The sequence below is a fragment of the Cuculus canorus genome, chromosome 3 (genome assembly GCF_017976375.1).
Source record: "Cuculus canorus isolate bCucCan1 chromosome 3, bCucCan1.pri, whole genome shotgun sequence".
NCBI lineage: Eukaryota > Metazoa > Chordata > Aves > Cuculiformes > Cuculidae > Cuculus > Cuculus canorus.
Genome location: NC_071403.1, coordinates 117,031,022 through 117,052,630, shown reverse-complemented (window position 1 = coordinate 117,052,630; position 21,609 = coordinate 117,031,022). Strand labels below are relative to the sequence as shown.

The 21,609-nt window shown below is 38.2% G+C and overlaps 1 protein-coding gene across 3 annotated transcripts in view; it reads right to left on the bottom strand.

Moving 5' to 3' along the window:
• TDRD15 (tudor domain containing 15) overlaps positions 1–21,609 on the bottom strand; it is a 197,414-nt gene that overhangs the window by 106,793 nt on the left and 69,012 nt on the right. The window contains exon 3 of one of the 3 annotated variants that reach the window (XR_008449281.1): positions 1,867–1,943. The exons of the other annotated variants lie outside the window; for them this stretch is intronic. The gene's annotated coding sequence lies outside the window, so the exon portion shown is untranslated. The remainder of the gene's footprint in view (positions 1–1,866; positions 1,944–21,609) is intronic. 3 annotated transcript variants of the gene reach the window in all.

The window sequence follows — 21,609 nt, the reverse complement described above, 5'->3', positions numbered from 1 at the left end:
TTGTGCTGTGGTAGGAATTGGCATGCAGAAGGTCACCAAGGACAAAAACATCTAAGAACTATTTTTTTTTTTAATTTACAGTGACCAATGCGGAAAGCAGCGAAGAATAAAAAATCGGCTTTGCGCTTCTGAGCTACTTCGTTTTTACTGTCATTAATTATTGACTTGTTTATTTGCCATTTATGCGTTGCCCTACCTTTCATTCCTGCCTTTATTTGTACCTCTTTATTTTATCTACTCAATTTTTCATCAGCTTATATCAAGTTTTTCTCCTCTGTTTTGCATTCCAAGGATCACTTCCCTATTCCAGATCATTAAGCTATATGATCCTTTGTTAATCCAACTGCTACACAGAGACACAGTACCAGAAGGAGTCTAGTGACAACCAGAGGATACAACAGGTTGTAAAATGACCTTTCAGTCGCACTATGTAGCACAATGAGGCCAAAACCACTTAAACTGGAAAAAAGAACCCACAGAGAAAAGCAGAATGAATAAGTAATTTGTGAGTACTGATATTTATACACAGAATTTGTTTCACTATGCAAGTGGCTAGCTTTCAAGTGCCATGACTAGCTACAGAACATATTTGTGTATCCAAACACTTAATAATTACCTCCTATTAAATAATGAGGAGGAATACTCTACGTGGTCTGTGAATTTGGCCGAAACAAGTAGTTTTGGGGATTCTTGTGTGGCATTCGGTTTCTGGCGATTGTACTATCACCTGAACTCTTCGGAACGTATTTTCTGTTTTAATTTTTTTGTGAAGCTAAGTAAAACCACTGAGTTGCTCATCACAACTGACGAACGACACTCCATCTGCAGTACAAATGTATGGGGATATCTTCGAAAAAGAACTTTTTAACAGCTTCACGAGCAAGCTAAGAAGCAACTGAACAACTGGAGACATATACTAACAGAAGGCATGGGCAGCAGCCAGGACAGCATCTCCAGGCACTCCATATGTGGACTTTCTGTTGCCTACAGCAAATAAACTTTTGAAGCCAGCAGTGGTAGGAAAGCTGACAGAACGAATTAAAAAGTGGCAGTGGGGAGCCAAATACTGCTGTAACAGAATAACGGGGAACTCCCTGAACTCTGGGTAGGACAAGCAGTGAGGGGGTTGCCAGTAACTGAGGAAAAGCAGCAGAGGATGGGGATCAGTACACAAAAGCTACTTTCAAGGTCAGACAACGAAGAAGTAGAGGACAACTGTAATTAGTACAACTGCCATTTCTGGGAAGCCATGAAGGAACTGCTTTCCTTGAGGGATGATGGAAACATAAATTCCTGTGTGAAAGTAGGTCTGGAACGGAGGACAGCCATGAACGTTTGGTGATGATTTACTGGAAAGGTTCAGGAGCTGTCAACGAACTGCCAGAAACTACATCAGAAGAGAAATCTCCAGAAAGTGAACGACAAGTGGAAATGAGGCTCTGACTGGACAAATTACAAGACTGCTAAATTTGCCTAGAAATTTCTGAAATCCTATAGTTCAGTAACATTACTCTTTTTCCAATGAAGGAAGACAAATGTTCTGAGCATGTTCCAGATTTGTATTAAAAACTGATAGACGAGGTGCCAAAAGCATGACAGTCCCGAACCCTTATCAAGAATTCCAGCAGTGTACAACCAGCAAAAAAAAAAGCCTTGTTGTGCTCCAGAAATGGCTTCCTGTGTGTAGTTTTCCTATACGTCATTCTTAACACCACTGTCTATTTCCTCATGTTTTATTATTTACCCTGTGAAGTGCAAATTTCTTCTGTTCTGCAAGCCTTGTCACAGGTATAGAGACACTGTAAGATAAAGTGATAGCTTTTTACACAGCTCTATTATAAGAACTTGAACATCAGCCCAAATTACCTGTCATCAGCTGTTCAAGTCTTCTTTCCATTACTGACAAAACAAATGAACAGCTGCTTGCTCCACAAACCTGCGCGCTGAAAAAAAAGGCACACTAATAAAAAAAAGGCTGTAAACAGCAAGCAAAATATATATATATAAAAGTTCTAGACATAATACCAAGTGGGTTAAGGTCATCTGCATTCCCGGCTAGCAAAACACAACAGTATCCTGTAACACGTTACTATATAAAATAGTCTCATTTATAAAACATTTCAGGAGCAGCTGCTGCATAAAGACATAAACAACTTCATTCTTTGTGGATGTAAGCCTATGGTACATTTTTTTTTTCAAAGTACTGGAAGAAAGGTAAAAGTACAGAAATATCATGAAAATAATTTAATCATTAAATACTAGGACATGAGTTTCTATTTATTTAATTCTGGTTGTAAAGTTTTCAAAGTTCAGTAAGTTTTGAAAAAACGTCACTGTAGCATTTCATTTCTTTTCTTTGTGTAATGTCAAGAAGGAAAAGGGAAATGTGGTTTTAGGTTAATCTTCAGTTAAATAACTTTCTTGTTAAAAAACTTAAAATAGCCTTCCTTTTCTGGTCTATTTCCAAACATTTTTTTTTTGTGAATGAGGGAAGGCAGAAAAAAGAGAGAGAGAGAAAAAAGGAGAAAGCTTCAGGTAAATAAAAATACATAAAAATTAAAAATATAAATATTTTTCCCAAAATTTAAAGACACTAAATTAGAAATAAAGCAACATATAAATTTTATATCCAAAACCAAATTAAAATTATTTTAACCGAGGGGACAGCAGTGGTACTGAAAATTCTGTATAATTATTTTTCAGTTTCCCCCTTCATCATCTCCCCCGTTTTTCACCTTCCTGTTTGCCTTAGTTAATAATTTCTCCAAGGCCTCTATGGAACTTGAAGCAACACTGATAAATGTGCAATGCTTCTTCTCTGCCCTGTGAAAACAGGTTCTGAAATTCATAGGTTTCAAAGCCAGAATGAATAATCGTGAGCATTCACTCTGTTGTTTGGTGTATTCTGGGCCACAAAATCTCACCAGGAATTCAACAAAGCTCATCTCTTTGCTTTGCATGGTAGCACATCATTTAGATATGCACTCAAGGCAATGAGAAGCCTCTATATCCTGAGATAAGCTTTTAGAGCCAGTAGCTGTGACAGTCACACAGCTTCTTCCATACAGCTACCACCTTTGTAAATAAAGTACGTCCTCATTTCGGCACTTACTTTGTGCTTGTTCAGACTTCCAGCTTTTGGACATCACGTTGTGGAGGTTTTTCCCTTTATTTATTTTTATTTTTATTTTTTGTCCTAGAAGATTAAAGAGCCTCTTACTATCAAATACTCTTCTTCAGATCTAATCATAGGTCGCAACCTCTTAACCTTTATGGACAAACAAAATTGATTGTAGTTCTTTAGTTGCACACTACAAAGCAACTTTTCCGCAACCTGAAATGCTTCAATAGATCTTCCCAAACTCTTTCCACATTGTCAATATTCTTTTTTTTTGTGCTGCATTGGGTTGATATCATCTAACCTCAGTTTCACTCTTTCCCCACAGCTGATGGAGAGAAATTCAGCATCTTACATTGATGTTTCACCTCACCCTAAGAAAGGCGTTTCAGCTCGGTCAGCTGAAGCGCACGGGATGGCACCTATTTTCTCTGTTGACTTCAAAACGGATCTTGTTCCAACTCAGGCATCTTAATTTTTGGATGCCTTTAGTAAGGCAGATGAATCCTACTCAGCGTGGGCACCAGGGGACAATCCAGCTGTCTAGACACAGAGGTTCTATGTGCTTTCAGACACCTCGGGCATTGCACCTGGCTGGTAGCTGACGCCGCGCCCATGGATGCGATGTCACATCTGCCAGCTGCACGCAATGTCTCTGAAACAATAAAACATCTAAGTATGTTCCATTAGGACAATTAGTTTATGAAAATATCCTACAATCTCATCAAGGCACGGGATCATTTGAAAAAAAAAGTATTCTCCATAATGTTGTATTAACTGGCATCAATTCTTAATTTAAATTTTAGTTCTATTAATCCAATAATTTTTTTCCTGAATAATGTTTGGGCTAACCAGTAAATTGTTTTGAAGGCAAACGGATTTACTTTCTGTTACTGTTGGGCCAGAACTATTTTTTTCAGGCTTCTGGAAGTTCCTCAGAATATTTACATCTGCTAAAAAAAAGGATTAGCTCGGGCAGCTGCACAGACAAGTAAATCTTCTTGACTGTGAATTATCTAATTCTGTAGATTTAAAAATATTTAGCGTTGCTGTTTAGCACTCTTCCTCAGATGTGAGAGAAAATAAAATATTTCATTCTTCTTTTAGAAAACCGATGTATTTATTTAATTCTGCATTTTCCTCACCAGGATTAACAATTTTACCATCCATAGTTCGATAATACTGTAAGCATTTTGTTTCTGCTTAAAGAACTTCTTGTTATCTTTGCCCTATTACCCATAGATTTACAACTGATCCCTTTAGTTTTCTTTATCAGTTCTCACCATTATCAAATACTGATTTTATTCATTGCTATCAGACTCCATATTTTTTTCCATTATTTTTTATCACGGACTTCACCTCCAACACAACCTTTAAAAAATTCCCTCGCCTATCAGCTATACTTTTTTCCTAAGTAATTTTCCACTCAGTTTTGGTGCTGTTTTTCTTTTAGAGTATGTATTTTATAATTATGGAATGAGGAATGCAGATCTAAGGTGTGTGTAAAAAGTCAATTAATTTGCTTTGTTCTCAACAGCCCCTGAACGTAATAAATCACAAACCATTGGCTTTCAGAGAATGAAAAAACAATCTTTTGACTCTAAATTTTCTAACGAGACTTTTAATTATAAATTAATATGAAAACCTTTTGGACCTTGAGGGCTTTTTAGGTCTAGTGTAACATGAGATAAAGTAAGGATACTCTAGGATTCTCCAGTCAGGCGTGGGTTCCATCTTCCTTATCCCAGCTTTCTTAGACATGTATATTAGCAGCACCTAAGAACTATTTATCATTCCCTGTCGATTCCAGAAGTCTGACTAAAGGACTCTGGGTGCCAAAATTGCAGATGACTAAAGTTACATAAGAAAACCCATCTTGTGTTGGGATATCCCTGAATGATCTGCTTTTCAAAGACTCCCGACTATTTCCTCATCCATTTCTTCACCAGATACAGGAACAGAGCGCACTGAAAAGAACGACGCTGTGGACTGCTCAGTGAATCAAGCACAGATCACAGCGTGGGTGGCTACGATCACGCACTTAGGCACCTAGAGCATTTGTACAAAACAAAAATAAACTATCTGAATCTCTCCAGATGCCTAAGGACACAAACCCTGATAATTTAATAATTATTAAATTAATTATTAACTTAATTTTAAAAATATTGAAAGCAGACCCATGGGATTGTCTGTCGTTACTGGTTGGGACACAGAAATTCAGGTAGAAATGAAGAAGGAGATTTTCATTCAGTTAAAAAACAGAAGTCATAGGACCAAAGCCTTAAACCAAGCTGAAATCAAGCAGTAGAGCAGTGTGCAAACACATTCATATTGCCTTACATAGCTACTAGTAAAACATTGAGTTACTATCTCATTAATGAAGAAAATATAAAGATATAAAATGACATTTCTGTGTTTCAAACTACCTCATATATTAACCCTTCTTGCTTGCTTAGAATTACTCTCTCTCTTTGTAAATAATTCTACTGTATCCAGAGGTGTTACGGGAGCCACCAGATAGGGTAGAGGAAAACAAAAATACAAATAATTGTTTCAAAATCACATTTAGAAACTGATTTTTTTTTTTTCTTTGGATTGCTTCTCTACTGAAATATTTTGTCCAGGAGTATAGTTGGAGAAGGCTTGAGAAAAGGCAGTCAGGTTCACCTCTTTTGCTGCTCTTTATTTTCAAAACTTGAGCAAGTCTCAGTTTAGGCTATAGACTGACCCTCAGAGAGACTACAGTACAATTTATATTTGCTGTACCAAAACAGTGGTAGTGCTGATTAAGAAAATTTGATAAGTACAGCATACAGAACCATCTTGAGAACTATATATCAGTTAAAGGACTCATTACAAAAGAAATGACTGTGCCTCTGAAGCTCATCAATAAAACATTCACGTCCTGGATTCAAATTCTCCGTAAGGCAATTAAGAAAATTAAAAAGTCTTTTGACCGTTTTATTTAATGGCATAAGCTGCCAAGAAGTAGAAATTGTTGTTTCTAACTACGGGCACAGCATCGAGAAGATGCAGAGGAAATCACGCACCTTGCACAAAAGCAGCTGAAGCAATAATTAGTATTATTACTAATAAGAATTATTATAAGTAATATTAATAAGAAGAATAATTTGGTTCTTTGGATCGTTCCACAGTGACAAGACCTCCTCTTGGCTACAGGCAGGAGAAAGTCCTTGTGGGTTAGAGCAGTATGATTCTACAATGGCTCAATGGAGGAACTATTGCGCAGGAATGCTTGGTAGAAATACCAAATATTGCAATCTAATCTAAAAACCCACCAAACACCCTAGTTTTGACACTTTAAGTTAGAACCGGTTCTTCAGAATAGAATTTAAAACTGCGTAATGTGTCTGAACACTCATTTCAGCAATATTTACTGCCTGTTCGTATGCATTTCTGTTGCCATACCATTATTAGCAGCTTTCTCATGGGTTAGAGCCCTTCTAAGCTAATGAAATGATAGAAGAGAAGGCGGTTCCTAAGTGTTAAGAATTGCTCAGCGCCACTGTCCTTTGGGCCACATAAATAAAGAGACAACAGTACAGGCAACGGAGCTTTGGAAACAATACCTATCGAGAGGGGGCCCAGAAATGTCCCAGCGCGGGGGATCTTTTCAAAACAGTGTCATAATTGCACACAGTGAACCATATAGTTGACTTGTTTTGAAACTGTGGTCCCTGTATTGATAATCGATATGTTCCATTGTGACAGAGCAGACATATAAATGAATGCTTTCAGTTTAGATTGGATTAAAGGAGGCTGCGGTAGCAAAGCGGGCTGTGTGGCAAACGCTGCTGCTTTTCTAATTGAGCCCCTTGCTTTTGAAAGAGTCAAAGATCTCCCTGATGGATGTAACACGGGGTGTGCTAGAAGGAGAAGGTTAATATAAAGGAGGCTAAAGAAGTTCAAGGAACTGTTTATTACTTCTGAACATTTCTGAATAAAGGGGGTGTTAGCTTTTCAGGGAGGAGAATGCAGCAGTCGCGTTTCTGACTGTACTGATTTGTAAGAGTGTCTCTCTCCTTAATCTTATTCTTTTCTCTTTAATCTGTACGTTTTACAAACCTTATCTTTTCTCTGACCCTACCTTTTGAGTTAATCCCTAGTGTCCTACACCTCTCTGCCTGTCTAGGTCTATTCAGTCTTAAAAAGACACTCATCATTTCCAGTGGCACCACAGGGATCAGGAATGCACAGCGTCCATCCTAAGGTCTCCGTTGCCTCTTCAAAAAACCCCATGTTCTGTATTCACGACTAAAAGGGCTACCACTGACAAATGTCTCCTGTGTTTCCTAAAAATCAAGATGAGAGAAAGAAAGAAAAGAAAGAAGAGAAAGAAGAGAAAGAGAGAAAGAGAGAAAGAAAGAAGGAAGGAAGGAAGGAAGGAAGGAAGGAAGGAAGGAAGGAAGGAAGGAAGGAAGGAAGGAAGGAAGGAAGGAAGGAAGGAAGGAAGGAAGGAAGGAAGGAAGGAAGGAAGGAAGAGAGGGTGGGATGGGTGTAGAAAGAAGGAGGCAAAGAAAAAAGGAAAGGAAGGAAATAAAACTTGTCATTAGTGAAAGGAAAAATTCAACTCGAGCTAATTCTCATTTACAGGAAGAAGTTAACAGCAATATTGGAAAAACTGGATGCCAAATTCAATCAAACTCTGGAGGTTAAAGCAACCTGAGTTCAGGCTATGAGAGGTACTGCTTACATTTTTAGGAATCTGTTAAATAAGCAGGGCCTATAGCGACATTCTCATTTAGAAAATAAATGTAGGAAGGAGGCAAAAGTTTTGTGAAAGGTCACAATAACCTGAGAGGAGAATGATGTACAAGAGAGACAGAAGTTCTGTACAAATATGAATCAGAGAGGCTTTTAGTTGAAGACTGGATCTGTGCTAGGATTTTATCTGGTAAATAAGAGAATAGAATAGGCAAATCATGTTGCTGAAGTAGAGCTCTTTCATAAAAGAATTAACAAGGGGTTCTTCCCTTTTCATGCCTTTTTTTTTAAGGTTTTTAAAGAAAGACTTTGCAGAACAAAATAGCAGAGTGGACTCTCAGGGCTGCAGAGAGTCCTGAATTATCTTCAGAGCGAGGATCTCCTCAAGCTGTTTTTTAAAAGAATGAAACAGGGTTCACTATTTCCCTGAAAAATGCAGCTATTGAAGAATAAGATGTTTCTAAACATAGCCACTTTTCTCTGTAGCAGATTCACACAGAAGCTACGTGGCTTGAGTTTCAGGCCTGTTACACACAACTGTACAGTTGTTTTTCTACTCATATATGAAAGGACTTCTAGTCCCTTTGACACCATTATAAAAGAAGATTCTTCTTGTGCAGTCTCAAGCAATAATTGTAGTTGTGTTATTTCTTGCCAGTCCCACGTCACATTCCCATGTGTGATTTCTGGCACGTTGCATTGCATAGGAAGGTGCATTGTTTTTTCTCACCATCGAGTGGTCTTCAGTTCTACTATGCAACTTGAAAAACTGAATAGTTCAACAGCCTCTCTGCTAACATGTTTGTCTTATTATAGGAGATGGCAGATAGCACAATATGGAAGACTGAGATTCAAATTCACAAATTTGTTAGGAAACAAGAACTTTCTTAGCTGATTTCTCATTCATATCATAGCTTTTTCCTTTTTTTTTTTTTCCCTCCTAGCTTCCTGTCTTGTCCCGATCTGTTTTTCTTCCTTGTCTGTCCGTTTATATACTATTGTCTTGAAGACATTCTGAAGGACAAAGACACAAGTGCAGAGCATCAGATAGAATACAGTGTAAAAACACTGTCATCTTCCCTGACGCCACCTCCCTCCAAATCTTTTGACATTTTTAACTATTTTCTTACAGAAAAACAAAAAAAATCTTTCCCTTGACCCTGTTCCACAAATTTGTGGAACGTGTTAGTGGCAAAGGGCCTTATATTGTGTGCATAGGGCTTATATTCTGTACTGGGCTGAAATAGGCACAGTGGTTTAACATACTCATCAATTTTCAGTAAGTGCGAAGGCAGAGGGGGCATTTGTAAATATGCTGGCAGACCACAACCTTTCCACAAAGACATCCATCAGTGAAATAGAGCACAGCTCCAGAACATGTCAAGGAGATGAGCTGTGGAGCAAATAATGCCATCTGTACTACTCATGATGTTCTTGGACCAAAGTAGCAGAAAAATGTAAATGAATGCCACATTTATGTTCACAGAATACAGCCACGACTGATAATAAGCTACGAATAACACTGGGACTTTTCTTTTTTTTTTTAAGGAAGTGGTAAATAAACAATTTAGGTTGGGAAAATTTCACGTGCTTGAAGAGAACATGAGTAATAGCCTGCAGAATCACTTAACGTATAACCTCTCACATGCAACATATCAACAACGGAAGAGAAAAACGGAACAGACGACTCCAGTAAATTCCTCTGTTTAGAAATTTGTTGTAATCACCATTTGCAGATGAAGATTTTTCAGGAAATGTGTCACTAGAGACCAATTTAACTCATCAGGATGATTTGGGACATCTGGTAAGTATCACTCAGACATCCTGATTGCTCGTGGAACACAATTCCACATTTTCAAGAGGAAAGTCACTACAACTTAAAGTGTGTCCATTGTAAAAGTTGTTTGGAATTCAGAGTATGAATGATTAATGGGCACAACTGTGAGAACGCTCTGTGCATTGATAGGGAAAAGCTAGCAAAGTCTGATGGGATCTCCATGGATCGGTCGGTCAAGGCATGAGATTCACTCTGAATTTCTAGAGTGATGTGATTTGAAACATTACAAGGAAAGAGGCAGCTAGTAGCTTCAGAAGATGACAGCTTTCAAATTGTCCAATTTTTTGACCTTCATAAAGGCACAAGGATAAAATTAATGCAGACCACGTTGGTCATACATAGTCATAGTCACTCCTACTTTAATTATTAGGAATATATCTGTTGAGCTGAAAGAGAAAAAGGTTAGCCCTGTAGTCCAGGCAATTATTATCCTGAACAATTACCAAAATAAATTCTAGTAGTCATCGCTTCAAAATGAAATTAATCAACTGTATCTCATAATCTCAGAATTGGGACTCTTTCCATTTTTTCCATAGATTCAGCAATATGATAAAATAAAAATATCCTTTGTGCTGATTCTACCAGGGATTGACCAGTTTGCATGTAAATCAATGTTTTCCATGGATTTTTATGCCTCTTTTTTTAAGGTTGATCCTGACTCTGAGTGCTGAGAGAAGCTGGAAAAGAAGAGTAAGGTCAAAGTAAGCTCTAAGGGGGAAAATAAGACAAAGACCAAACAATCAAAACAGGCAGTCCAGGATTTTTCAAAGAGAAAGTGCCCATCTTAAAATATATTCATCATCACTAGAGAAACACTGTAGGAAGCATATTTAAGACTCTGCACTGCTGGGTTTAGTCTGTTACAATTGTTTGTTTTTCTGTTCATAATGTCCTTCTCCAAATTATCTTCCTCATACTATATCTCCTTGTTCTTCTCTCCTTAAACTTCATCTTAGAAATGGTGGGAAAAGATAAGGATCCCCAGGAAAGTAGTGATTATCATATAAGTATCTGTACTTAAAAATGAAATTAGTGGCTATAGGCAAGCAGACAAAGGAGATGCTAATACAGTTGAACTTAAAAACTAAGGAATTCAGCAAAAAAATTGCATTTAACAATTCTGGTTCTAGAACAAACTAAATCCTTGGTCTAATATTTGTACCGCTGTGAGACATGAAAAATTATTTCATGCTTTACAAAGGAGGCAGATAGCTCCTGATTGAAAAAAGACTTCAACAAAAGGCGACAACTTTCCTAGTAAACTTGTACTTGTGTAATATGAGGGAGACACCGTTCAGAAAAAGAAAATCTGTATTCATTTAGTGCATAAAAGCTTGCAAAAGCAAGAGGTGAGGTTCAACACATTTCAGGTATTTTTTTTTCTTTTTTATAAAAACATGTGTTTCCCTCAAAACCCCTGCCACCAAATAAGTTGAAAATTAATAATTTGCCTTAAAACTTTTTAAAGTGATGTACTTACAGTCTTGAAAATGAAGGAAGAAAGCTTACTGGTCACTGGAAGTAATTAGTACATTTTCCCAATTAAGAACATAGTCATACAAAAATAACAAAGCTACTTTTGCTCAAAAGGAAATTCTTCACAGCACTCGTGAAAAGAAGAATATTGGCCTCTGTGATGTAGACAGTGCCCTTATGTTCTTTTAAAATAAGTCATGAGAATCAGGCAGGAGGAATATTGGTTGAAGCAGAAGAACCAAAGAGCAGAGATGGCCGTTCACATGCTTGTACCTTTGTGAAGGTTGTTTTTCTCAGCTGTGGAAGACACAGCCCATTTCATTTAGAGAGAAAACAGAAGACAAAGAACAGTAATTGTTCTGAGTGTTGCTAAGCACTCTTTGAAACTACTAAGTATTTCAACAACATAATGAAATGAAGCATCAGTGGGGATGATTGTATCTATGCTTTTTGTATTGTCAGGGAAAAGCCACCCAGGTAGGTTTGCCTGGATGTACAAGCCACTGTTATTGACACTGTGGTGAACCACCTCAAGACCTGCTCATCCCTCACCCGTGACTGCAACGACAGCTCAAATGACGAGGTTATATAGCTGCCCAACTAGTAGACAACTGAAACCAGAAAAATTGAATTAATAGAATCATAGAATCATAGATTAGTTAGGGTTGGAAGGGACCTTAAAGATGATCCAGTTCCAACTCTGTGCGGTGGGCAGAGACACATCCCACTGGATGAGGCTGCCAAAGCCCCATCCAACCTGGCCTTGAACACCTCCAGGGATGGGGCAGCCACAGCTTCCCTGGGCAACTTGTTGCAGGGCCTCACCACTCTCATAGTGAAGGAATTCTTCCTTATTTCCAGTCTAATTCTGCCCCTCTCCAGTTTAAAGCCATTCCCCTTGGTCCCATCACCACAAGCCTTTGTAAACAGTCCCTCCCCATTTTTCCTGTAGCCCCTTCAGGTACTGGGGGGCTGCTCTAAGGTCTCCCTGGAGCCTTCTCCAGGCTGAATAAGCCAAATTCTCTCAGCCTGTCCTCGTATGGGAGGTGCTTCAGACCTCTGGTCATCTTTGTAGCCCTCCTCTAGACCCGCTAGCACTTCAGTCATCTTTAAATGTCTAATATTTCTTGAGTTTCCTTCAGGTATAGGGTGGTTTTTTGACATGGCTTGATGAACATGCCATGGGCAGGGACATCCCACTGGATCAGGCTGCCCAAGGCCCATCCAACCAGACTTTGAACACCTCCAGGGATGGGGCAGCCACAGCTTCCCTGGGCAACCAGCATGTGCTTGATAAGTTTAGGGTACATAAGATATTATTACTAAGCAAAGATTCCCATTCTGTCTGTTTCCTCTGGAAATGATGAAACAAGTATATATTATCTCAATGAACAGTGTTTTCAAGGGTGCTGGTTCATTATCATTCAATCAGTGATGCTTTGGAATTACAAATGGAGATCATAGAAATACAGAAAAAGAAAACAGTATTTGCCACATCAAGTAAGGAAGGAAATTATTCCTTTTTGGCTTAAATAGATCAATATTTTGTCCTGAAAATTCTGATTACTGTCTTCTACCAACAAGTACTAATTAATAATACTGTCTTTTAAAGGACTCACTTATTTCAGAGTCAGATGTGAGGCCAAGTGATACTTCTGTCGTCATCTAGGACAGCTTCTCACAGAAGTCAGACTTTATTCCTATGTGCATTGTTGATTCAGATCAAAATACACTCCACTTTCTCTGTGAGCCATGCAGGCTCAATACTCAGCTCATTAGTTACCTTTTTCCACACTTAGCAATCCATTGAATGATTCTGCATCATTCTTCCTATTTAATTAAATATTGTTCTGTACCAAATCAAATGCCTTGGAGATGCCTGACTATATTGAATAGATTTCTCTATCAAACTTGTAATCTTATAAAAATGTAGCAAGGTAGATTAACAAATCCTATTAGTATATACCGATGCTGATTTGCAATAATTAAAGTAACCTCTTTTAACTCTTTATTAATTTGAACTCCATCAAACATTTCACTGTTGTTCCTGAGATCAATGCCAGGGAAACAGGCTCATAATTATTACTGTTGTCCTCTGCCACTTTCCCAAATATCGTTGCATTTATTTTCTTTGAAACCTCTTTTAGTTTCTTTTCAGGCTAAGGTTTTGAAGAACAGTGGAAAACAAGCAAAAGTACTCCAGAGAGGGGTTCATCTAGCTCTTTCAGAACTCTTCAGTGTTAAATCCAGCTGAAGAAAAAGTACGTAACTTATGTCTTGGACATATCAGCTTTCCTGTCAAAACTCAAAATATGTTCACACAGAATAATATATTAATATCGTATGATATGAATGAGCCATTCCATTTTTTCCCAGAGAGAGCAGAAATATTTGCATAACTCATCATAACCAATGTCCTGTATTCAGCCAGCATTCATTACATGCGAAGGGAGAAAACAAAGCACATTTCTGTCTTAATCTATGTGAGGTTCTAGCAATAAGAACTGTTTTCCATCTCTGCCTGATAAGGATGGAAAGCTGAGAAAAGTTTTTGACTGTGTCTACCTTACATATCCACAGAGCAGTATATTTCTCATTAATGGCAATGAGGATTACAAAAACATACATGGGGGTGACTGTGTCAGTAAGAAAAGAAACTGTCATTTGACTGTGCATAAATTTCAGAACATAGGTGATTCGGCTTCCATTAGTTATACAGCCTGCGAATCAGAATACTCACACTTATTTTCCAGAAGAAACAGAAAATTATTAGCTGGCACAAATCCTTCTCCATTAGGGCTGGAGCTAGACTATCTATTCTCGCTTACTGCTTCTGAGTCACTATTAGATTCTGCTACTTTGGAAGAATTTTAATGGTTATTTATTTGCTCTTGAGTTATAGACACCACCAGTAGCATTAATTTTTTAAGTTTTCTAATTTCTGAAAGGTTTGGGTATTTCAACGCTGATTAATAGAACTGAATTGGCACCTATAAGGTCTACAATCTACTCCTAATATATGTCCCCTCTATGTTTACTAAAGGATATAATCCGCCAAATGTGCATTTATCTCCCCTATTCCCACAATATCATGATGATAAGCATGAGAATAAGCATGAAGAGAAGCACTGCCAGATTGCCTAACACCACCACATATCCGTTCCACTTAGATTGGGGCTACAACTACTCTTGGCACTGTCGCAAAGCTGTCTCAGCTGCCCAGTCTACAGAAGGGATATAGAACTATTTGTCTTTTGGCTACAGACACTTTCTTTTCAGCTCAAGCTGCAGAGTCTTCTGGTTTTAAGTTCAAACTATTCCTGGACTAAATCTCAAATGACACTAAAATGGCAGTTGCCATGCTGTTACCGTGCCAGCAGGGTCGGAAGCAGTGATTCTTGCACTAATAATAGGAGAACACAACATGATTAAAGAACGTTGAGCTTCCACTGACATCAAGTCCACCTTAGTAGAAGCATGGACCATAGGTGTGTGCACATTGAGGTTCCACTGACATCAAGTCCACCTTAGTAGAAGTATGGACCATAGGTATGTGCCACTGCCTCTGTCTCTGAGCGTGGACACTGCCCACCAAATCTTCCAGCGAAGGATAATTTCTACACTGGGGAAGAGATCTGTGTTAAATATTCTATTGTACAGAATACATCTAGACAAGGGGATGGGTTGTATTTGAAAACAAATGAAGTAAGGCAAGGGCATGTTGGTATAAACCATGCAGCACGTTCCAGGGCTTTGCTGTGTATCTGTTTTGTCTAATAAATGTAGCAAAATCGTCAGTTATTCTGCAAGGAAACCCTCTGACCTCATAGAACTGAGCCAAAAAGTGACTTGTGTTTATGGTAGCCACGACTGCTGTGAGAGGCACCAGTGAATTTATTACAGCTTTATAAATGGACTCATCTTATTCAGGCTACAGAGGAAACCACCTAATACTACACTTGAAGCAGGTCTGACAATAAAAGAACACAGCACAGGAAGCAAAGCATTTATTTTTTTTTGCTGAGTACCCATAGTTGCAGCAAAACTAAACTTAAATCTGTCCTATAAGGTGCTGCTTCCAACTCGCTTATCAAACCTCCAAAGATAAAGATACTGGCCACATTGCACTAGCATAATGTCATATGCAAATTCACAACTATGTTACAATCTGAAGGGGGAACCTTTTTCCTGCATTCATTAGGCTTCCAGTTGAAATACAATCAGAAAAATAAATATAATTCAATATAACCTTGAAAGTTGACACCAAGTAGTTACTTAGCAAATCAAAATAAATTATGTGGAGAATGCAAGAAGGAATTCAACAGAAAAATATCTCTAAAGACGTCCTATATTTCAGTCATAGAAATGTCATCTTGTTTAAGTCATTTGCTAGGAACTAACACTCAGCTACTGTCCCCATTTCAGAGATCAGAAAATTGCTGTGGAGCAGTTAAGTTATTTGCACTAAGCTGTAGAGAAAATAAGTTTCAAGCAATGTTTTTCTGGCTTCTGTTCCTGTGCTTTGGCAAAATCTTTCTAATCTACTACATCTGCATTATAAATATAAAAATATTGCATCATGCTTACATGGAATATCTCATTAATGACACGTAGAGTCAAAACTATATAGTTACAGTCATTTTACTTCAGTAATATAAATTATTTTTTTTCCGATGCCATCAGTGATACAGATTATATAAATTACGATTATGTATTGCTGCTTATTAAAGGTATATAGTTGCACCTTAGGAACATTTTGAATATCTTTGTCTGTGAAGCAAAAGAAGAAAATACTGCGTAGTTCCATTCTGCTCTGTTTTTTTCATTCATCTGATCAGTGACTCCTATTCCACTGCCTTCTTTGTAGGAAATAGATGGAATTTATTAGGAATTACACACAAAAAAAAAGACAGAAATGAGCTCACCAGCCCAGAAGGAAATCGGTGGCTAAGATCCTTCCCTTACAGACACTCCAGAAACTAGTTCAGTCGATTCTTAACTGTCATGTCAGAGGAAAAGTGTCCTCTGAAACACTGATAAGGAACTACATAGAAGGGAACAGATAACAGCCTTGTTATTATACTAGATCATGTTCAAAATAAATCCAAAATATTTAAATTCATAAGCCTCCACAATAAGGCTGCACACGTTGCATGTGAGATACATCAGTTGGTGAGACGAGATAAGCAGAACCATATAAACAGGTATTGTGCAAATTGAGAGCGGGGAGAGGCAGAGTGAGTGCAATACAAAGAGACCTTTCAACACTATCAAGAACCTCACCCTAAGCCCCTCTGTGCAGCGGCATCATGGGAGCAGATGACAAAGTGCTAATGGAAGAAGGCGACATATCACAGCCCTTAGGAAGTTGGGGCAGGAATCCGGATTACGGTCGGGTTATTGTGACAGTTCATATGAAACACCAAGGGATGTGCCAGACTTTATCAAGTGAAGGGTAAACCTTCAAACTGGCATAAAAGGAAAACCTCCTTTGTTTTTATTTTTCAGGAACCTATCACACATGTGTGTGTCACTGTATATACACGTACACACAGACACACACCGATACACACACAGAGCCGTATTATACTGATGCCAAGCAGAGCAGAGACTTGCACAATGCACAGTGCATGCATCTAATTCCAGTCAGGGGCAGGAAAAGAGAGGAAAGGAAGATGTAGATTCTACAAATAAGTAATAAAAAAAAAACGTTCGTGAAGCCACGTCAAAAAAAAACCCCTATATCTGAAGGAAACTCAACCAATATTAGACATGTAAAGATGACTGAAGTGCTAGCGAGTGCAGAGGAGGGCTACAAAGATGATCAGAGGGCTGAAGCACCTCTCACACAAGGGAGAGTTGGGGTTGTTCAGCCTGGAGAAGGCTCCAGGGAGACCTTAGAGCAGCCCCCCAGTACCTGAAGGGGCTACAGGAAAGATGGGGAGGGACTGTTTACAAAGGCTTGTGGTGATGGAACAAGGGGGAATGGCTTTAAACTGGAGAGGGGCAGATTTAGACTGGACATAAGGAAGAATTCCTTCACCACGAGAGTGGTGAGGCTCTGGCACAAGTTGCCCAGGGAAGCTGTGGCTGCCCCATCCCTGGAGGTGTTCAAGGCCAGGTTGGATGGGGCTTTGGCAGCCTGAGCCAGCGGGAGGTGTCTCTGCCCACCGCACAGGGTTGGAACTGGATGATCTTTAAAGTCCCTTCCAACTTAAACTGTTCTATGATTCTATGCTTCTACTGTATGCTTTGACCACCATATAAAATAATTGGTTTTCTTGGCATCTACTGTGAAGGAAATATATGATTATTTACAGTTCTGTGTGCATTATGCCTCTAAGGACATGAACGGGAAAACACGGTTTTGAAGAGGAAGGAGAGCTGGAGTAAATAAGCCCCCAAACTGGGGAATCTGAGGTACCGAGTTTGCACAGTTTGACTACACTGGTGATACAAAAAAGATTTACACTCTGTAAAACAGACTTGGGCTTCAGCTAGGTCACCACACTAGTTATACGAAAGTAAGTCAAGCTGCCTTAAATTGATACTATTCTATAAGCAAAAACTATTTTAAAAAATCATCCTTGGGAAGCCATTTTAAATCTGGGTAAAGTACAACCAACTCCTAGACTCGAAAGTTGTTTTGGAAGACTGAAGAAGAAGTGGGCTGTAGCCAAGTTCTGGCTGCTGGTAACTTCCTCTCTTGCATAGAAACGCATTTTAACTGATACACATACATACTTTCATGAATAATTCCTACATAATTCAGATTCCCAACAAAAAAACAGTAAAAACAGTGGTGTGTCAAACACAATGCTGCACCCAAAATTAAATGTCTTTGCAATGAGAAAGTAAACTGGGATTGACTTTAGTAAATGATGGGGCTAAGGCAATGCAGTCTTAAAGCTTATGATTGCAACTGGAACAATACCTGACCCTTTTACGATGGCAAACCCTCATGACGATGTGCTTGCCATCAAATGTAATAAATTCTTTCCAAGGACCAGGTGCTCACTAAATTGCAGTCCTCAATGTCTGCTTGTGTTGATGTTATCGTGTGTTCTTGACAGGTTGGGTTTCATCTAATACAGGTATCTAGAGAGAGAGCAGAAACCCTGATCCTTGAAATTACTTTCTCTCTTCTGTTGCCTACAGAGGGACACTTGAAGAGCATGCTTAAACTAGATATCAAACTGTTTTATTGATCAAAACGAGTGTGATGAATCTCACATATGTTTCTGGCCCAAATTAGATTCTCCGCTCCTTTCTGCGGTCAAAAATTAGTTTAGATATGAACACTGCTGTCTTCCTCCTTCCTTATTCTACCACTACATCAAGTAGACATTAGCAAAACATTTCATAGGTTCCTAAGTACAAGGGGGCTCAATGGTGCACAGCTGGCAAAACAGTACAAAGTAAGGGGTTTTTTTCTTTCAGTCTTCACTTGATACAGTGGCTGTGATTAGATGTCTAACACGATTAGCATCAACGACAAAAGGGTAAGAACTTGGGATGGGAAAGGTAAAGTACAGGTTTAATTCCACTTTGAGAAGCTGGATGTTTTTAAACCAGCTGGTCCTGATGAAATTCACCTGAGAGTACTTAAAGAACTGGAGGAAGTGATTGCAGAGCCCTTAGCAATTATTTTGAGAATGCAGTGAGGACAGGTAAAGTTTCAAAAAAACACAAAAAAGATGATCATAGTTGTTCTTTTTTAAAAAAAAATGAAAAGAAGTATAGATCAGTCAATCTAATATCAATTACCAAAAAAAAAATAATGGTTCAAATATGCAAACATCTGGACTGTAACAAGGGGATAAGAATCAGCCAACATGGATTTGTCAAGAACAAACCACGTCAAAGCAACCAAATTTTCTCTGATGACATAGTGACAGGACTGTGTATTGAAAAGAAAAATATCTTTACTTTAGTAGAGCTTTTGACAGTATCTTTTATGACATTTTTCTATGCAATCCAGAGTCTTCCTGAAACTGCCATAAGGCAGGGACACAACTGATTGGGATACTATGCATAAAGAGGAACTGTTCAGCTGGAACGACGCAACAGTGAGGTCCACTGAGGACTAATGTGAAGTCTAGGACTATGGAACGCTTCCAATAATAAAAACTGCATGATGAAGTAGGGAATATATTTGCTATACTTCCAGATGATTCAAAGCTGGGAAAGGCTGAAAAAACATGTGGATGATAAGGTTAGAATTCAAACTGATTATTATAAATTGGAGAAATGGTCTGAAGTGACCGCGATGCAATTTAATAATGGCAAAAATTCAAAAGTTCTCCACTTAGGTAAGAGTAACCATCTGCACAATTATAGGATGAGGAATAACTGTTCAGCTGAAAGTGGATGCATGGGCTATAGTGGATCATAAATTGAGCATGAGTCAGCAGTGCGAGGCTATTTCAAAGACAAAAGGGAAGCTTCATCCTGGAAGGTATAAACAAGAGAATCATACAGAAGAAAAAGGAAATAAACTTTCAGTTTATTTCACTTATCTCAAGTCCTTCTAGATTTAGGATATCTTCAGGAAAGATGCTGACCAGCTGAAGAGGCAAAAATAATTATAGTACAAAACAAAATGCGTCACTTTGTTTAGCGTAGACAAGTGGCACTCGAAGAACATTTTGATGGTCTTCATATATTTTAAAAGATTGCTGCACAGAGGGCAGGAGAAAATTTAAAACGGAAAGGAACCAACCAACTAGTCTAAAATGCAGCAATGGAAATGAAGTTAGATATTGGAGGAAAGAATGGTAAATATTGCTAAACACTTGAATAAATTGCCTAAAGAAAATACGGACTTTTGAACGCTGGAGATTTTTAAGAACCAGTAGGCCAAACATCTGTCAGGCATAGTTTAGGAAGAGTTGAACATGCCTTGAGGCAAGAGTATGTGCTGGATAACTTCTCAAGATCTCTTCCAGAAATGTGATTTCTCTACAGTTTTTAATGTGTTTGACTCCCGTGACAACACAGACGTGTGGAACATGAAAAGGGAATTTTACTAGTAATATTGTAGAACTGGTTCTACAATACTCTGGAAAACAGTTATTGATGTGACTGCCCACACCTCTTTGTCACACTTTGCGTTTCACAACGTTTCCAAAACAATCTGCATTTAAATCAAGAAAGAGTGCACTGGAATTCTTGAAATAAAGTGACAAAACTTGACACAGGCACATGTAAATGAGAGAACAGCACCATGGAAGACCCAGAAAAGTGCTTTGAATTGCCTTAATGGGTTGAGGTAGACAATTACCTCAAATCAAACTGGTAGCAAGCATACGTTTGCCAGTAGCTGTCAGTATCTCAACAAAAAGAGAGGGAGGGGGAAGCAACAGCTCTAGTTGCTCTTGACATGATTTCATTTAACTCACTAGGTCGCTGACCTTTCAGCATTGGTGGAAACAGAAGTGGAAATGTAACATTGGGGAGGGGGAAAATTCATGCAAATAATAACCTTTAAAACCACCAACTAGGTCTTTTTTTTAAAGGAGAGAAATCTGATGATCCAATTATGCAAGTCATTAGGAAAACAATGCTGAAATTTTGTGGCTAATGGGATTTTAAGTTATATTGACAATGAAAACCAATTATACTTTCAAAACTTTTTTTTCTCTATCTGCAATTGCATTATTTTAATGAAATGGCATGCTAAACCTCAAGTACCCAAATGAATGTTAATTATGGAAATAGTCGAGTTAACAAGAGAACCTCTCTCTTTCCATGACCTCATAATTTCATAAGTCTGAATAGAAGCATAAAGTCATTCATTTTGCTTCTAAATTGTTTGATGATGTAAATCTAACAATTGTCAAACTCCTCAGAACTCCTACTTCAGGACAAAATTTGGATTAATTTTCTTAAGAAGTACAGTGGAACCAGAGCTCAACCTCAGGATGAAAAAAATTCCAAGACTTGGGTATATTTCGACAATGACTTCATTCTTCCAGGTCAGAAACAATTCTAGTTTAACACATTAAAACTTTTCTGCTTTAATTGATTTTTCCACTATCTATTTATCTTTCTAATTGGATAATAAGGTACCAGGTAAAAAAAAACCAAACAACAAAACGCTATAATCCAACCAGTTCAGCAAAGCAATTTCAATAAGTGAAAGGGACAATGGGAAATTTTGCAAGGTTAGTGAATAATTCATAGAAGTCAAAAAATTAAAACAATTTTTTGTCAGTCAGTAGTGTGATCAAGCTAACAGCAGAACAAATGTGTGATTTCCTAAAAGATATTTCTCTCTGCAATAGGCGATTTCATGTTTTATTGAGTTGAATATGCAGAGAACAAAAAAATCATAGCATAGTAGAAGACTCTGAGTGGGAAAGAAACTTTGGGAGGCGATCTGGTCCAACCTTCTACTGAAAGCAGGCCTTAGCCTGCTGTAACAAGGGCCCCAGTCTTCAATATTCCCAGC